Source organism: Mustela erminea, chromosome 3 (assembly GCF_009829155.1).
Source record: "Mustela erminea isolate mMusErm1 chromosome 3, mMusErm1.Pri, whole genome shotgun sequence".
Lineage (NCBI taxonomy): Eukaryota > Metazoa > Chordata > Mammalia > Carnivora > Mustelidae > Mustela > Mustela erminea.
The window spans coordinates 119,201,594-119,218,343 of NC_045616.1; the positions used below are offsets into that span (position 1 = coordinate 119,201,594).

The window sequence follows — 16,750 nt, forward strand, 5'->3', positions numbered from 1 at the left end:
CCTCCCTGATGACGATATGAAAACCTTTTTAACGAGATCTCTTCACCTTGGCTTTCTCAGGGTCCTTTGTTGCTGACCCCATTTGTCCAGGGCTATCCCCTCAGGCTGGTCTGGCCTAGGTCTGAGCTGATGAGCTATGAAAATGGAACAGAGCGGCAAGCCAGGGGGTGTGGGTCTGCAACTCAGTCCACCTCAAACACTCTTTAACCTTGGTCAAGTCAGTTAGCTGTGCTGAGCCTCAGTCTCCTCATTTGTGAAATGGGGATCATCATGACCCTTTAATGATATAATTTCCAAGATGGTAAGACAGAGGTCTGCTTGACCCTAAGCAAAATCTAAGATGCTCTGGGTGTTGGACTTCTATGCCTGATGCAAACCCAAAGCCAGAATTCTTGCTCTTCCACTCCTTGGAAATCATCAAGATCCGCATACATTCTCGAAGAAGCCCACCTAGCTTTCTCAACGGACTAAGTTCCCCAGTTGTGTGACCTCTTAGCAATGCCTTTCCTTAGCAGTCACAGCGTTTATGGTTCCTGGACGATTGATATCTGTCTCCTCTGCTGGATTATAAACCCAATGAGGACAGGGATCATGTTGTTTGTTTGTGTTTATCTGTTTTGCTCCCCAGGATACTCTCACTGTTAGTACAGAACCCCATCCAAAGTGGATTCTCAGAAAACACTTGGGAAATGAATGAATGAGTCAATTAATCAATCAAGCACTCACCTCTTTAAAACCTGCACTCAGGAAACTCATTAACACTGGTGTCAATGACCCATATTGCTATCTCTACCAGGATGGCCATTTAACAAGGCTCCAACTTCTTATATCGAGGAAGAGAACAAAGTCCTGGAGCTGATATTTCTACAGCTGGCTCTCAGCCTGGATTGGTCCAAACTTTGCTCTTAACTTCCTGTGTGGCTCAGATAGGCTGCCCAAATTCTCTGAGCATCAAGGTTTATCATGTATGGGTCCATGAGTGTATGTGATAGCAGGAATTAGAGAGGTCTAGATAAATATAGAATATGGTTGCATTAAATAAAACAGTCAAACCAGATGCTCTTTGAAGTCTTTTTAAATTCTAAAATTCAGGGACTCAATCTTTCAAGGTAGGGAGGGAAAAGGGGAGCCAGACATGGAACACTACTCAGGTGGTTCAGCCCAGAGTGTGCATTTAGTGGCATTTCAGCTCTAGTTTGAATAAAAAGAAAGGATTTGCAGGATGCCTATTTGAAATGACCTCTAGACAGAAAATTGTCTGTCTCTCTCTCGGAGTCTACTTTGTCATTTCCACAAGGAGATGCCAATTAAACCAGTCCTGCCAACTATAAAGAAATGCTGCTGAATCAAAGCAGCAGATGTGGAAGGTGCTTCAAGTAGGATTCGTTTTGAAAGAGCAAACAGAGAATGCCATAAATTTCAACAAGTAAATAGACTACGTCATTAGTTGGGCACATCTCAAACAGAGTATTCGTCGGGAGCGTCAGATGCAAATATCAGGGGTTTAGGGAGCCATCCTTCTCCTGGCACTGCCCCTCAACTCAGTATCTGGGTGTGGGAAATGAGAGTGCTTCCCCTTTAATTATTTTTCATTTGTGCATGAAGGGAAAAAGTTGTTCAAAGACACAAATGGAGAGGTGGTGGGGTGCAGGAGAAAGGGGCTTCTTAGGAGTCTGAGACCTGTGGAGAAGTGGTTCGAATCTGTGGACACCTCTGCAAGATAAAGGGTTGGATGCTCTATGACGCAATGGTCTCAACCTTGGCAGTGCATAGAATCACGGGGGTGTGCCTGCCCTGGACCCCACACAAATGTAGTCAGAACTTCTGGGGGTAGGACCCGGCCCTCCCCAGGCGATTGCCATCTGCAGTCCAGTTCGAGAGAGCCGTGGCTCAGTGGCTTTCAGGCCTCTAGAACCCTCCTAAGGGTTCTTTTGGTCTAAGCGGCAGGTCATCTGATGTTCCACTAGGTGGCACCTTCCAGCAAACTTCAGTGGGTCTGGAGAGGTCTGTTCCAGGTCTAAAGGCAGGGAGAGAATTCAGAAAACAATCCTTGGAGGTCTTTACTGGCTACAGGGGTTTGTGCAGTTGGTGAGAGGGCTTAATTTGTTGGTTAACAACTCTCTGGTAAGTGTCAGAAACACAGAATATTAAGACGCATCCCTGCTAGGAAACTGAGGCCTGGGGAGGGGGCCTCTCCATCCTTTAGGGCTGGGCTCACCCATTCACCCATTGTGTCTTACCTCCAATCTGTCCAGCAAGAACAAAACAACAACAACAAAGAAAACCCTGCTCCAAAGTCCTCAGTGAGCCCCGTTATGGGCAGTAGTGAACGTCTGTTCTTTTTATCTGATTAGCTAGACAGCGCCCTGATTTTCCTTGGGGATTTACCTTCCTCCATCTCAGCTAGGAGCTGAGATCAGCGCTGACCCCAGCCTTAGCTTCTGGCTCAGCCATTCAGAAGCATGCTGTCCCTTTCCCCTATAATGACTGGTCCAAGGATGGATCCCTGATTTACCTAAGGCAAATTAGAACAGTCACATTTCTGTTCTGTGGTTATGATGTAGAGGCTATCAGGAAGCCGTGGGCACTTGCAGCCCACGGGACGGGGATTGGCTCCCAGCCCCACCAAGAGGAAGGAATGTAGTGAGTATCTTACCTTTGCTCCTCCCAGCTCCCCGCCCCAGAGTGGCTCTAGACCACAAATCAGCGGGCTTCCTTCCTCACAGCCTTCCTGTTGGGGTTAGAGCTGGGCCAGGATTTCAGAGGGTGAGAGAAGAACCAAGGCCGGGGGTTTCTCTGCCCGGCTTCCTTCCTGGATGTGTCCGCAGTAAAGGCCACACAGCTGCGGTCAGGGGGCCTCCCTCTCTGCGTTCCCGTAAGAGGGGCTCCCCTCGCCGCCTCCCTCTGGACAGCGCAGCCCAGTTCCCTGCCCCAAGGTCCTGCACGCTCCCTTGTCGCTCTCCTTTCCTGTTGCCCTCTTACTAAACTCTCCTCACGTTTCCCGGGGTGAGAGAGCCGGAGACCCTGACTGAATCCAATGGAGAAGCTTCCCGAGAAGCTGAGAACAGCACGGACTTAGAGGAGAGGGGAGCCGAGATATCACCCAGTGACCCAAGCCGGCTCCTGACGTCATCTTTGCCTCCACTCCAGCTCACCTCCCACATTCACACAATTACCTAATAATGCTGATTTTATTGCCTAATAAATTGTAAATGTATCCCTTCCTCTCCGGGCCTCCTGTGTGAGACATATTTCAGAGGCCTGTGAGAAGCCTCCCTGATCAGAAACCTGCTACCCCAATGGCTGAGTCCCCTGGCTTGGGAACCAGCCCCCGGCCTCACCTCTGGGCTGCCGCTGGGCCGAAGATGTACCTGACCTGGATATAAAGCACGAGCGGAGCCCCTCAGATTCTGTCTCAGAAATTGGAATCAAGGGGAACCTGGGTGGCTCCTTTGGATAAGCATCTGCCTCCTGCTCAGGTCATGATCCCAGGCTCCTGGGATAGAGCCCTGAGTTCGGATCCCTACTCAGTGGGAAGTCTGCTGCTCCTTCTCCCACTGCCTCTCTCCCGCATTCATCCCCTCTGTGTGTATGTGTGTGTGTGTGTGTGTGTGTGTGTGTTTGTCTCAAATGAATAAAATTTTTAAAAAAGGAAAGAAACTGGACTCAAGGGCCACCGAGGGAAGAAGACAGCTGCTGGCGCTCCAGGTAACATCAAGGTGGAGATGACTCTTGGGCCACACACAAGGAGAAGGTTCAGGAAAGCATAAAGCCAGGAGTAACACAGGGAGTGCATCAGTCAGAAGAAGACAATGAAGCAGAAGTGAGAGGAACAGAGGTGCGCAGAGAGAAAACTATGTAAGAGAACCACCTTGGCTCCTGGTCTTCTAGCTCCGGTGATGGTTTCTAGGGTCCTGCCTGGATCCCTGCCCTGGGGCTTCTTTTCTGGTGAGGTGGGGTGGGGTGTAAGGGGTGGGAGGGGTGGGGGTGGGGGGTGGTGATGGTGGTGGTGGCAGTGGTGGTTCCTGCTGTATTCCCTTTCCCTGAAGGTGTGAGTGATCTTCTGTCCCTTCTGATCAAAAGAGCCTTGGCCTTGGCACTCTCATCTCAAAGTCCAGGTTAAAGCATGTATCATGTCCCATGTGCATTGTTGGAAGAGTCTCTAACAACACTGTCACTGTGGTCCTGCATCCCTTAAACATCACCCTGCCCACGGACAGTGTGCAAACTTGCCATGTGGTTTCCCACAAGTGGTCTCCTCATTGTCTGCTCTCTGAGGTCAGGGGGCTGGCCTTGCCCTTTGTGCGAAACTACCAGTAGCTCCATAATCTTGCTTAACCATGTTGCTTCCCAGCGCCATGCCTTGGCTTGCGCTGATCCCTCTCCAGGTCAACTCAGCACTGCCTTCTGTGGGTGAATTCCTAGCTTAGATGTCAGCTCCCCTGGCCTCATTTACTCACTGGCTCCTTCCGCCTCCTACCCAGTGGAGCTCTTTTTCCTATATAACTTGTGTAATTTCTGCTTTAGTATTTATGTATTCATAGAGATGATGATGGTGATGTTAGCTAATATTTATGGAGATCTTATTACAGACCAAACTCTAACCTAGTACTTTACAAACATTATTTCTTTTTTGTTGTTGTTTAAGATTTATTTATTTATTTGAGAGAGAGAGAGAGAGAGAAGAGGGGCAGAGGGAGAGGGAGAATCTCAAAGCAGACTCCTTGCTGAGTATGGAGCCTGTTGCAAGTCTCTACCCCAGGACCCCCAGATCATGACCTGAGCCGAAATCAAGAGTTGGCCGTTTATCTGACTAAGTCACCCAGGCGCCCCCAAATTTTATTTCTTTCAATCCACACCAAAAGCCTATGAGGTAGGTTCTGTTATTATTCCTATTTTCGGGAAGAGAAAACCTTAGCAGAGAAATCACAAAGCTAGGAAGTAGTAGACTCAGGTCTATTGTTCATTTCTTCCTTTTTTGTTTTGTTTTGTTTTTAAGAGCAGCATTATTGAGCTAGAACTCACGTGTCCTACCTTCACTCATCCACTTAAAGTGTACAGTTCAGTGGTTTGGAGTATATTCACACACTTGTGCGCACCCACCACCACAATTGTAGAACATGTTCATCACCCCTGCAAGAAACTCAGGGTCATAAATTGCTTGTTTCTCGAGGCTGCACTTAGCAGCTGGCCTGGTATCCAGCATGTAGTGTCTGCTCAGCCAGCACCTGTTGAAGAATGGACAGGGCTAAGTTAGATGACAGTGGAAGGTGCAAACAGCCTCTTCTTGCAATGCTCTTGACCCTTCCCATCGAACAAGGGTTTGCCCGATTTTTCTGTTTGTTTTACGCTGTTTTTCTAATCATCGCCAGCACTTAGTATCTCTTATGTGCCAAGCCATACACTGAGTGATTGGTATATGTTATCTTATCAACGCTCCCATCAACACCTAGAAGGAGGTATTATTGGGTCTATGATACAGATGAGAAAACTGAGCCTCAGGTATTTCATTCGTCTAAAGTCACACACCTTGTCATCACCTTCATCCTAACATTAAGTGAACTGCTACTCCCTGTAATAGAACACTTCACCATCTCTATGTGTTCTGCTAAGTTCTTTACGTACATTACCCATTCATTTTAGTCATTCATTCCACTGAGATTAAGAACCTACCCCATACGAAGCAGTATGGCAAGTGCTAGAGATTCCATGATGGGCAAACAGATAAATCCAGTCTTGCAGCGCTCACGGTCTAGTGCAGAAAAGACATTATAAGCATGAACACACAAATAACAATGTATTAGGTGGGAGGAAGGAGAAAGGTCCTCATGGCGGTAAGATGCAGGGCTGGTATTAGAACCTAATACTATGGAAATCCAAGTCGAGGAAAAAGTCCAAGATTCTTTCTGGCAAGTTACACCAGTGTGACTCCTTTTGGGTGATCAAATAAGACATTGGTTTTGCCAATGGCTCTCTGGGCAGTCCTTGTCCCTGTAGGAAGTCTGCCACTTACTATGGGAGACCTAAATGAACTACGTAACAAAGCTCAAACACACACAGGCACACACGCGCATCGCTGACCCATACCTCCAGCTGCAGAGAGAGCTAGGAAGGAAGCAGTGCAGTGCATTTGGCAAATGCGTTCTTTCAGCTGGGGGACTCAAGTTTGAAGAGCATTTTTCTATTCACTGTGTTGCACTTTGCTTTTATCATGTAAATGATTCTGGAGATCATTCCACTTAAATACATAGAGATTGTCCCATTCTGCTTTCCACTTGCAAAGTACTGCTTGGTGTGAATAAAGCCGGGTTCAAACAGTCCCCTATGGGTGGACATTTGGAGTTCTTTGCATCAGAGGCTAGTCAAGTAATGCCTTCGTGAATAACCTGGTATAGGTCTCCTTTGTTAACAGGGAGTTGAATTTTGAGAGGAAATTCTTAGAGGTAGGATTGGCTGGATCAAACGTAACCATGCCTTTCATTCAAAAGATAAACCCTAGTTCCCTCCCATAAGGGCTGAATCCTTTTGCACTCATACCAACAATGTAGGAGAGCGCCTGACTCTTCACATACCAGACCCATGCGATAAAATTTTTTAATCACGCATTCTGTATAGAAATTGACCCTCCCAGTTTCTCTTAAAGATCGCAAGATCTGGCAAACCATGGGCCTGTTTTCCTGCATGGCCATAACAAAGCTGGGGGCTGAGGGGTCACTGAGCCAAATTGTCACTATGGCCCTTGTGGGTCTTGGAATTTTCAACTCCTGATATGCTCTAGCCCCTTCCATAATTTTTTTTTAAAGATTTATTTATTTATTTGACACACAGAGAGATCACTAGCAGGCAGAGAGGCAGGCAGAGAGAGGGGGAAGCAGGTCCCTGCAGAGCCAGGCCAACCCAGGGCTCCATCCCAGAACCCCGAGATCATGACCTGAGCCTAAGGCAGAGGCCCCACCCACTGAGCCACCAGGAGTCGCTGGCCCAGCCCCTTCATTATGAATGTGAGGAGACTCCACAAATCCATAGAGGAAAGTGAGAGGGGACTAGAACCCAGATCTTCTACTGACGTGGGAAATAAATGCAAAAGAAAAATTAAATTTCCTTACTGCCTACAGCCCACGGATAAGTCCTTGATACAGGCAGAGTGACATTCCTCTAGGAACTCAACTCTCTCAATGTTAATACTTGGCTAAGAGCAAAACTCCCAGGATCCAGTAAGTCTTCTTTAACATATCAAAATTGCTTTGGAAATTTCCTTTACCTTTAACCCCCAAGATATATGTTGGCAAACATCCCGGAAGCCTATGACCCACCGATACACATCTGAAGGGTCTCATGACTAAGGTTTTATTAAACAGTCATAAATGACCAGCTGGCCCCCTCAAGGTCCTGGAAACCCTGCTTCCAAAATTGTTCACAGACTTACCCTATTCCTAACCCCCTCCCAACTTAAAATATATAATTAGCCTCTCCTTGTGACCCCAATGCAGCTCTTTCTGCCCACGGGTCCTGTTCCCATGCTTTACCTTTTGGTGCCAAAGATGTCTCAGGAATTCCTTCTTGGCCATTGTCTCTGGACCACAACGTCTTTCCTACATCACTATCTCAGTCCAGTGCATCAGTTAGCCTCCGGAGTAAGCCCAAGAATTGAGGCAGGGTAAGTGTGTGAAAGCACTGACAATTTAGCATTAAAATTGGAATTGTTTTTCTAGCATTCACTTTGCTCAGTAAATAGATCACACTACCCTGTAGTTGATTAAACTGTGACTAATCCGCATAGAGCAGAGTGACAAATTGGTTTCTATTCCTTCTGAGCAACCAGAAAAAGGGGCTGATGCCATAGCAGAAAAGATTCAGTTATTCATTCATTCCCTTATTCATTGAACACAAATTGTGGGCCAGGCCCTGCTCCAAGCACTGAAGGTTCAAAGATGACTAATAAGCGTTTAAACGCCCCATAGGCAAGTATGCAAAACCTTGATAGAACACTAGACGTGTTTTATTGGGAACGCACAGGCTGCCATGAGAGCACAGAAGAGGGATGGTAATCCTGCTGAGGGGTATGTAGGAGAGGTCACAGAGAAGGGGATATTTGGGATCCTGAAGGATGTGTAGGAGTTTGCTAAGAAAATGAAGGGACACGGAAAAGAATTTCAGAACGTGACTGCATTTGAAGATAGGGTCTTTAAGGAGGTAATTCAGTTAGAATGAGGTCTTTGGGGTATGCCCTAATCCAGTCTGACTGGTGCCCTTATACAAAGAAATTTGGACACAGAGAGACATCAGGAATGCACTTACAGAGGAAAGACCACGTGCAGACACAGCAAGAAGGTGGCCCTCTACAGGCCAAGGAGAGAGGCCTCAGAAGAAGCGAAGCCTACAGACAACTGATCTTGGACTTCTAGCTTCCAGAAAATCATTTTCTATGTTCAAACTACTGAATCCATGGTATTTGGTTATGACAGCCCTAACAATTTAATACAGACGCCAAACCCTACTGAGAGCAGTTAAGAGCCAGTGACAGTCAAAACAAACTAAAAGAAAGGGAAGAGGAGGAGTTGGGAAACGGAGGATGAAAACAGGGCAGGAAAGAGGAAGAGGAGTTTGAATGTGGCAAAAACAGAGATACTCAAGCCAGAAAAGTTCAGTAAGCCTTCAGTTTTCTACTGTCATTACCCAGTGTGTAGATATACTTTAAAATTTTATTTTTAGCAATGCGATGTGTGCATATGGCTACAAAACTAAGTAATTCAGAGAACTGATCATAAAAAGCAACCATCCCTTCCCTACCATGTCCTGTTCCCCCAGACTAACATTGTTTAACTGTTTCTCTTGTTAGCTTTGGCTAAAACAGAGGCTTGTCATGTGCTAAATCCTGTGCTAAACCTTTTCTGTACACTGTTTCCATGAGTGCTCACCGCAAGCCCATGAGGTAGCCACCATTATTATGCCCACTGTACAGATGGGGAAACTAAGGCATGGAGAAAATAAGTGACCTGTCCAAGGTCCTACACAGCTGGTAAGCGATAAAAATGGGATTTCAACTCGGGTCTGGATTCCAGACACCTAAATTCTCTTAATCACCATACTCCAGTGGTTCCTGTCAAAGACTTATAACCTGTATTCCTTGATTTATCAACTCGGGACATTATCCATTGACTTCTTAGTATGATTGATGAGGATTTAGCTCACTCCTGCCTTCTGCCTTCCAATTTTAGATAGATACTCTGCAATATTTAGTTCTGTTGTGGGTACCTTTGGGGTTTTAAATAATACACACCTCAATTCCTTGCTTGTACTCTACAAACATTTGTTAATTGGTTGTGAGGGATCACGCGTGAGTGGGTGATGGCAAGGCCAACCCAAGTGGCTCTTCTTATCCATCCCCAGGCTCGGTAACACCCAGCTCTCTGACGGGCACCCAGCAGCTGCTTGATAGATATCTGGGTTACTAATCAATGCAGAGAAACTTAACAGCACCAACGGTGGGAGATGACCAAGAAATCTCAGCCAGGCGAAGGGCATGGTAATCGCCGCCCTCAATGTCAGACTGACTTCTTCGGAGACACAGCCTCCCGCTGAGGAGGGAACAAGGAGCTATAAAATGGAAATTGAAGGAGAATCACTTCAGAGCAGCTGTCAGGAAGCACTTCCCCCAGCGGAGATAGCAGATGACCTGGCTGCAAGGTTGTCTGGGCTCGCACACCTGGGCCTGTCCTGTCAACCAAAGGGAGGCCACCAGGGAACCCCACACAGGCCCTTGGCCTTCTTCCCATCGTGGGAAATGGGGTGGGGGGTCTTCTGCCAACAGCAATTCCACATTTTCTGAATGAATGAAGAAGTGAATGAATGAGTCTGAATTCAATCCCTTGAATCAAATGGGTCACATATGTGAGCTTCTACCCCTCAAAACCCAATATCTTTGCACCTAAAGAGAATGAAGCTTTCAGACCCTGACCGCCCCAGTCGAGACTCGTGATTCACCTTCTGAAATGCAGTGACTGGCATTTCGGATGACTCACACAGACTCCTGGGGGACACCCCCTCAACACACACACACACACACACACACACACACACTCTTCTTTCCCTTCACTCTTGTCCTCCCCCATCAATCTGTCAGCAGGCTGGGTCTCTTTACCTCCTACTCAGTGGTTCTCAGCTCTGGCTTCGGCTGACTGACCCGGGAAGCTTTTTAAACATACAGATGCTTGAGTTTCTGATTCAGGGGCTCCGATGGGGGCATGGGTATGTTTCAAGATTCTCCCCAGTGACTCTGATGTGTGGCCCACTCTCTAAATTGATCTCAAAGCTGTCTCCTTCCCTATAGCCACCTGCCCTACGCCAGCTCTGTCCACACCCTCTTCTCCCCTGGGGACAGCAGTCTCCTCACTGGTCTTTTGGGGTTCCAGGCCTGGGTTCTCCAATCCATACTCTGTGAGGCAGCCTGCCAGAGAGGTCTTTCTAGAACGAAAACCTCTAGAATGTCACTCTTCTGCTTAAGATGTCCTCCTACATCTCACTGCCTACAGGACAAACCCCAAACTCCTGGAGAGCCTCACAGACCCATTTATTTCTCCAGACAACTCACTCACACTTTGCCCTAACATGTGAGCCATGCTAAGGGCCTTAATGAGCTGGTCCATGTTCTCTCCTTCTAAGTCTGTGCACAATGGTTCTCCTTATCCAGCATTAAAGAAAAATCTATCCGGACACTCGTTAAACTGGCAAGGAAAACTATTCAGGACTGATGTAATAGGAGTTTTGCAGTACAGGAGAGAGATAGGGCTCAACTTCCAGTCCAACAAAGACAGCTGGGGATTTATAGGCAATGAGCACAGGGAGGGAGTCAATGGATGGAAAATCACTAAGAGGAAGTGTCCAGGTTAGGGGGATTTTGCTACACTGACTTAACAGGGTTCTTGCTAAAGTCCAGGGGTTAGACAGCAAGAGTAAGAGACGAGGAATTTGTTCAGGTGTCAAGGGTGATCAGATCTTCTGGGTGAGGGGATGACCTGAAAGGATTCTTAGCTAATACTGGGCTGGGCAGACCAAAGGCAGGATGAGCGCTACGATCAAGGCCCAATTGAGAAGACGGCTCAGAGGAGCCCTGGTAAAGGCTGGTCAAGGAGAGAGTCTGTCCCCAGGAACAGCTGACTGTTCTCTGCTCTGTATCGGGCAATGCGGGTTCTTCCAGGTTCTGGAGGAGGAGGTGCTGCCTCCAGGGGGGCCTTGCCCGATACCCCTCCACTGCCTGCTGACCCTCCTCTGTCCCATGTTAGCGTTTGTCACCGCCCCGTGCTGTGATCTGTTTACTTGCCTGCTCCTGGGCTCTGCTGTGAGCAATTTGAGGACAGACACTCGATCTTGAACCCCCAGTGCCTAACACAGTGCTTGGTTCTCAGTAAGTATTTGTTAAATGAATGCATACTGAGGCACCCAGCTCTCACAGAATCGCTACGCTGCTCGGAAACCATCAATGACTCTGCATCGTCCACATCAGTGGTTCGTGGACTTGGGTAAGCATCTGAATTAGCTGGAGGTCTTGTTAAACACTGGGGGCTCGGCTCCCCTCCAGAGTTTCTGGTTCCTGAGGTTGGACGGGGGCCTAAGAACAGGTGAAACTGACACAGCTGGTCCAGATGGCTCTTTGATCACCACTGACACGTAGGATGGCCGCTGATGTCATCGCCCGGTGAGACGCATCATACTATTTTAAAAATCCAAAGATAATAAGATTTAATAGGCAACTTCCAGGTGAGGTGTGAAGCAGTTATGATCTCATGATCTAGGTGACCTCCTTCCCTGCCTGGAGTATAAGATTCTCTTTCTCTCTCCCTGTCTCCCTCATTTGCAGCCTGGAGCTATAAGCAAGACTTCATTGCCTGGCCCCATGCTTCATTTGCTGTGGGAGAGGCTGCCTCCCGGGCACCGCCGCCAGGCCCGGTGCCAGGCTGAGAGCAGGGACTACAGGCCCCCGCAGTGGCTGAGTGGCATACTAATGTACATGGCCCAAGGAGCTGCAGTGCCCCGAGCCCCCGACCACCTTCGTCCCCGTGCTCAACAGCTGCAGCAGCGCACAGGGAGGGCGAAGCCAGCGGAACAGAGGCCCTGTCTGCAGCAGGCAGGGCACGGCAGAGCTCCCCCAAATGAATCTGCCTGGCCCGAGGGGACCCAGGCACAGCTGTTTGCAGGGCACGTGGATGGGACTGGGATGTGACAGCTGTGGTGTTCGCACATGATGGGAAGCTTTTGGGGCATGAGACAGAGTCCTGGGTGGAGAGGGGGCTGCGCCAGGAGATGGGGCCAGGGGACAGCTCTCTCCTTATGGCCACGTTCCAGGAAGCAAGGAGCTCCTTCACATTTCAAATTTGAACTTGGCCTGCCAGGCCCAAACAAAAGAATATTTGTCAAGATAGTAAAACAGAACATGGGATTTTTATGTTTGTTTTTGCCTGTTTGTTTGTTTTTTACAGTTTGTTACCTCAATGTGTAACTTCTAACTCCTCAGACATGTGCGATACTCTTGCTCAGGCCCTACATATGCTTGGCATGTGGCTTGCCTGCAGGAATGACCGGGTGGGCTCCCTGAGGGGCTGCGCTCTTCCCCGGGGCCAGAATCATCACCCGGAAGCCGAAGCCACCGGAAGCCCTGCCTCTCTGGGGACTGGCCAGGGCCCCCTCCAAAGGGCCAGAAGGGCTCTCTCTCTCTCGCTGGGTGGTCAGCGTGAAGTGTGGCCCACAGTTAAACGACAGCAACTTCATCTGCTCACTGAGAGAAAGGAAGAGGCCGGGGTCTCAGGAGGCTTAGATCTGGGGTTCCCGTCAAGCTACTGGATGGTGGTCAGGAGTGTGAAGTCAAACCTTACGCTGCCACTTTCTGCATATATTTCTGGGGGCAAGCCACCCCTCTGAACCTCAGTTTCCTTGTTTGTTAAGTGGGGATCGGTGTCATGGCTGCACACAGAGGGGTGATGTCAAAGCCTCTGGACTAGGTTTGCACAGGTGGGTACCCGTAAGTGCTGGCTGTCATTTGGGATTTCCTGGTTAGTTCTTCCCTGTCTAGTGGGCCTTCCTGCCCAAGCAGCCCCCAGCCTTGACAGTGTTTGACAAGTTGGGGGAGGCTGTCCTCCAGGTTCCCTGCTTTCCCTTGGGACATTCTTTGCTCATGGGCTCCCTTCCAACTCATTTCAGGGACCCACAACTCTTATGTTGCAGAGAAGGCACCCTTACCAATGCAGAGGCCAAGGCCCCTGCCTCAGATATTCTGGGTTGCCAGGTTGGGGTTGGGCCCAGGTATCTACATTTAAATGAGCTCCCCAGAGGATTCTTAGACGAAGCAGCTCTTGGAGAAACACTGTGGTTGAGAAAGTGGACTGAAAGTCTGATCCAAGACCCGCAGCTAGAGGCAGATTCCTGTTCCATCTGAAGCACTAGCTGCCCAAGAGAGGAATAAGCTGCCTTGAGAAGTAGTGAGTCCCCCGTCAATGGTGGTATGCGAGCAAATGCCAGATACATACCTGGCAGAGACAGGACAAAACTCCAGCCATAGCTCAGGATTTGCAGTTCACAGCCGGGACAATCTCTGTGGTACCATCTTCTTTTCCTCTGCCCGTCATCTCGGGAAATGCTGTCAGCCTTCCAACACCATCACCATACTCCCTTTCCCAGGGACCTCTTGGTTTGAGTCTCGTGCTTGAGCAAGGAACAAATGCTTTCCTGTTCTAGGACAGAAGTCTGGTGATGAAGAAGGTCATTCTAGGCTGCCCCATTCAATTGTGCCACCAGAGGAAACCCCCCATCTCAGCCCTTGGGGAAAAGAAGCCCCTTCTTGGGCCTTCTGTGCCCCCCACTTCTCCTCCATCACCACACAGAATTTATAGAAGGACTTGGAAGCAAAGGAGGCTGTGGAGTCAATTTGAGACTGTGCTCAAGAGAGGAATCGAAGCTGCGGCGCCTTGTAGTAACTGTGCCTAACACCGCGTGTAATCACCGCCATGTGTCTCTGTCAAGAACTCCAGTAACGCTCCAGTGCGGTCCCTGGGAGCTCCCTTGTCAGGACCCTCCAAGCAGAAGACAAATGGACAAGTTAGGGCAGTGATAAATCCTGCTGTCCTTCTGTTGTCCGCTGTCCCCTGCAGCAAGTCAGCTCAGCAGGGGGCAAAGGGTAGGGCACACCTGGCAGCCAAGTTCTGGGGGACTCGGGTATGTGGTTGCTCCCCAAGTATGTGCTTTCAAAGTAGGGCCTGGCCAACAGTTTGTTTTGAGGGGATGAGCTGACATGCCATTGCTAAGGATGCGAGAAAGGAGTTAGGGAAGACAGTAGGTTTTATATCTGCTTATTTTGCCACCAATCCACAATGAAAGCCCCATATTCCAGCCTTGTCTGCCCCTAGACTTGCTCCCCCAGATGGCTGAACCTGGCTAGGTGTCCCCTCCCCTGTGTTCTAACAGCCAGCAGAAGACCTCCACCTCAGGGCGAACTCCACAGCTGTACTTGGAAACTCAACTCCTCTGAGCCCAGCTGACCATTTCCTCCTTGGCCTGGCCACCCCACCCCCTGCAAGGGCACTGCATCTGTCTCCAGGCCCCTGCTGTCTCTATACCTCGAATAGCAGTTTTAGAAATGGTGGCCTCCCCCTGTTGATCACCTAGTATGTGCTGGGGGTATCATGTGCATAACCTCAAATGTTCATAAACACAAAATCATTAGCTCCATTTTGCAGATGGCAAAAGTGAGGCACAGGATAGTTAAGTGACTTGCCCAGGTCTGGGTGACTTGAAATTCTGTGCTATTTGGCTTGAAAGGGACAAATACAGTGGATAATAATAGCAGTGGATCAGAACTCCTGAATATGAATCAGAGTTCTGGCTCTTCCTTGTTATCTGGATGAGTTTAACCCCTCTATGCCTTAGTTTTTCTCTGTGTGAAATGGAGATAATCATAATTATTATCATACCTTCCTCTTTGTATTTGTGGTAGGCAGATAATGGTCCCCCTACGATGTTGACATGGAGACATTATTCTCGATTGTCCAGGTGGGCTCAATACAATCATAAGGGTCCTCGTAGGAGAAAGGCAGGACGGTCAGAGAGAGTGCGAGACGCCTCTCTAGAGAGAGAGAGATTTAAAGATGGTAAGGTACTGGTTTTGAACATGGAAGGAATGCAGGCAGTCTCTAGAAACTGGGAAAGACAAGGAAACAAGTTCTCTCCTAAAGCCTCCAGAAGGAAGACAGCCCTGTTGACATCTTGATTTTAGTTCAGGGAAGCCTGTTTCCAACATCCAGAACTGTACTGTGCGTTTTATTTTCTTTTAATTTTTAAATTTTTAAAAATATTTTTATTTATTTATCTGAGAGAAAGAGAGAGAGTGAGTATGAGCTCATGGGGAGAGGAGCAGAGGGAGAGACTCTTCAAGCAGACTCCCCATTGAGCACAGAGCCCAACGTGGGGCTCGATCTCACAACCCATGAGATCATGACCTGAGCCAAAACCGAGAGTTAGAAGCTTGACGGACTGAGCCACCCATGTGCCCCTAGATTGTGTGTGTGTGTGTGTGTGTGTGTGTGTGTGTGTTTTAAGATTTTATTTATTTATTTATTTATTTAGATTTTATTTAATTATTTGACAGATAGAGATCACAAGTAGGCAGAGAGGCAGGTAGAGAGGGGGGGGGAAGCAGGCTCCCTGCTGAGCAGAGAGCCCAATGCGGGGCTGGATCTAAGGACCCTGAGATCATGACTTGAGCCGAAGGCAGAGGCTTTAACCCACTGAGCCACCCAGGCGCCCAAAGATTTTATTTATTTATTTGACAGACGCAGATCACAAGTAGGCAGAGAAGCAGGCAGAGAGAGAGGGGAAAGCAGGCACCCTGCTGAGCAGACAGCCCCCTTGTGGAGCTCGATTCCAGGACCCTGAAATCATGAGCCAAAGGCAGAGGCTTTAACCCACTGAGCCACCCAGGCATCCCTAGATTGTGTGTTTTAAACCACCAAATTTGTAGTAGTTTGTTACCACAGCAACAGGAAACTAATACAGGGTTGTGACTTAAAAAAAAATCAGTTAAAAAAAATTCGGTAAGGGGCGCCTGGGTGGCTCAGTGGGTTGAGCCACTGCCTTCGGCTCAGGTCATGATCTCGGGGTCCTGGGATCGAGTCCCGCATTGGGCTCTCTGCTCAGCGGGGAGCCTGCTTCCTCCTCTCTCTCTGCCTGCCTCTCTGCCTACTTGTGATCTCTCTCTGTCAAGTAAATAAATAAAATCTTAAAAAAAAAAATCGGTAAAACAGTGGGCACATGGAGTTGGTTATACAAAAGTTCACTATGAGTGCTGCCTCCTGGTTTTACCACAAGGGACTTAATATCTTAGATATCTCTGTTTTCCAAACATAATTTGTTATAACACTTGGCACATAGTAGATGCTTTTAATATTTAGTGGATGAATGATAATTTCTTCACTAAAAAAGGGGGGAGGAGACAACCCTGGAAATGCTAGTTAAAACTAGAGGTGTGCATGCAGAATAAAAGAGTTGATTTCATTTTCTTCTACTTAAGGCATTGGTGGCTCTGGTTAAGACCCTAATGGTTTATCCTCTGTATAGAGTGACATATTAAATAATTAACAGTCTTTACCAAGGACCTTACTAGGTATGCCTTAATACAGAAAAGAGTGCAGTCAAGGTTTACTTTCTATAGAAGTTCTCTGTCCCCAGTCCAGTGCTTTGTGATGGATGTTTGTTGGAATTCTTG

General features: G+C 48.1%; 1 long non-coding RNA gene across 1 annotated transcript; it reads right to left on the reverse strand.

The window, feature by feature from the left end:
* Positions 1-1,027: 1,027 nt before the first annotated feature.
* Positions 1,028-15,121, reverse strand: LOC116586807. Its single transcript, XR_004284157.1, has 5 exons — positions 14,961-15,121; positions 13,521-13,724; positions 5,674-5,752; positions 5,035-5,228; positions 1,028-2,017 (listed from the first exon to the last, which is right to left on the reverse strand). It is a non-coding gene; the product is annotated as an uncharacterized LOC116586807 (long non-coding RNA).
* Positions 15,122-16,750: the final 1,629 nt, after the last annotated feature.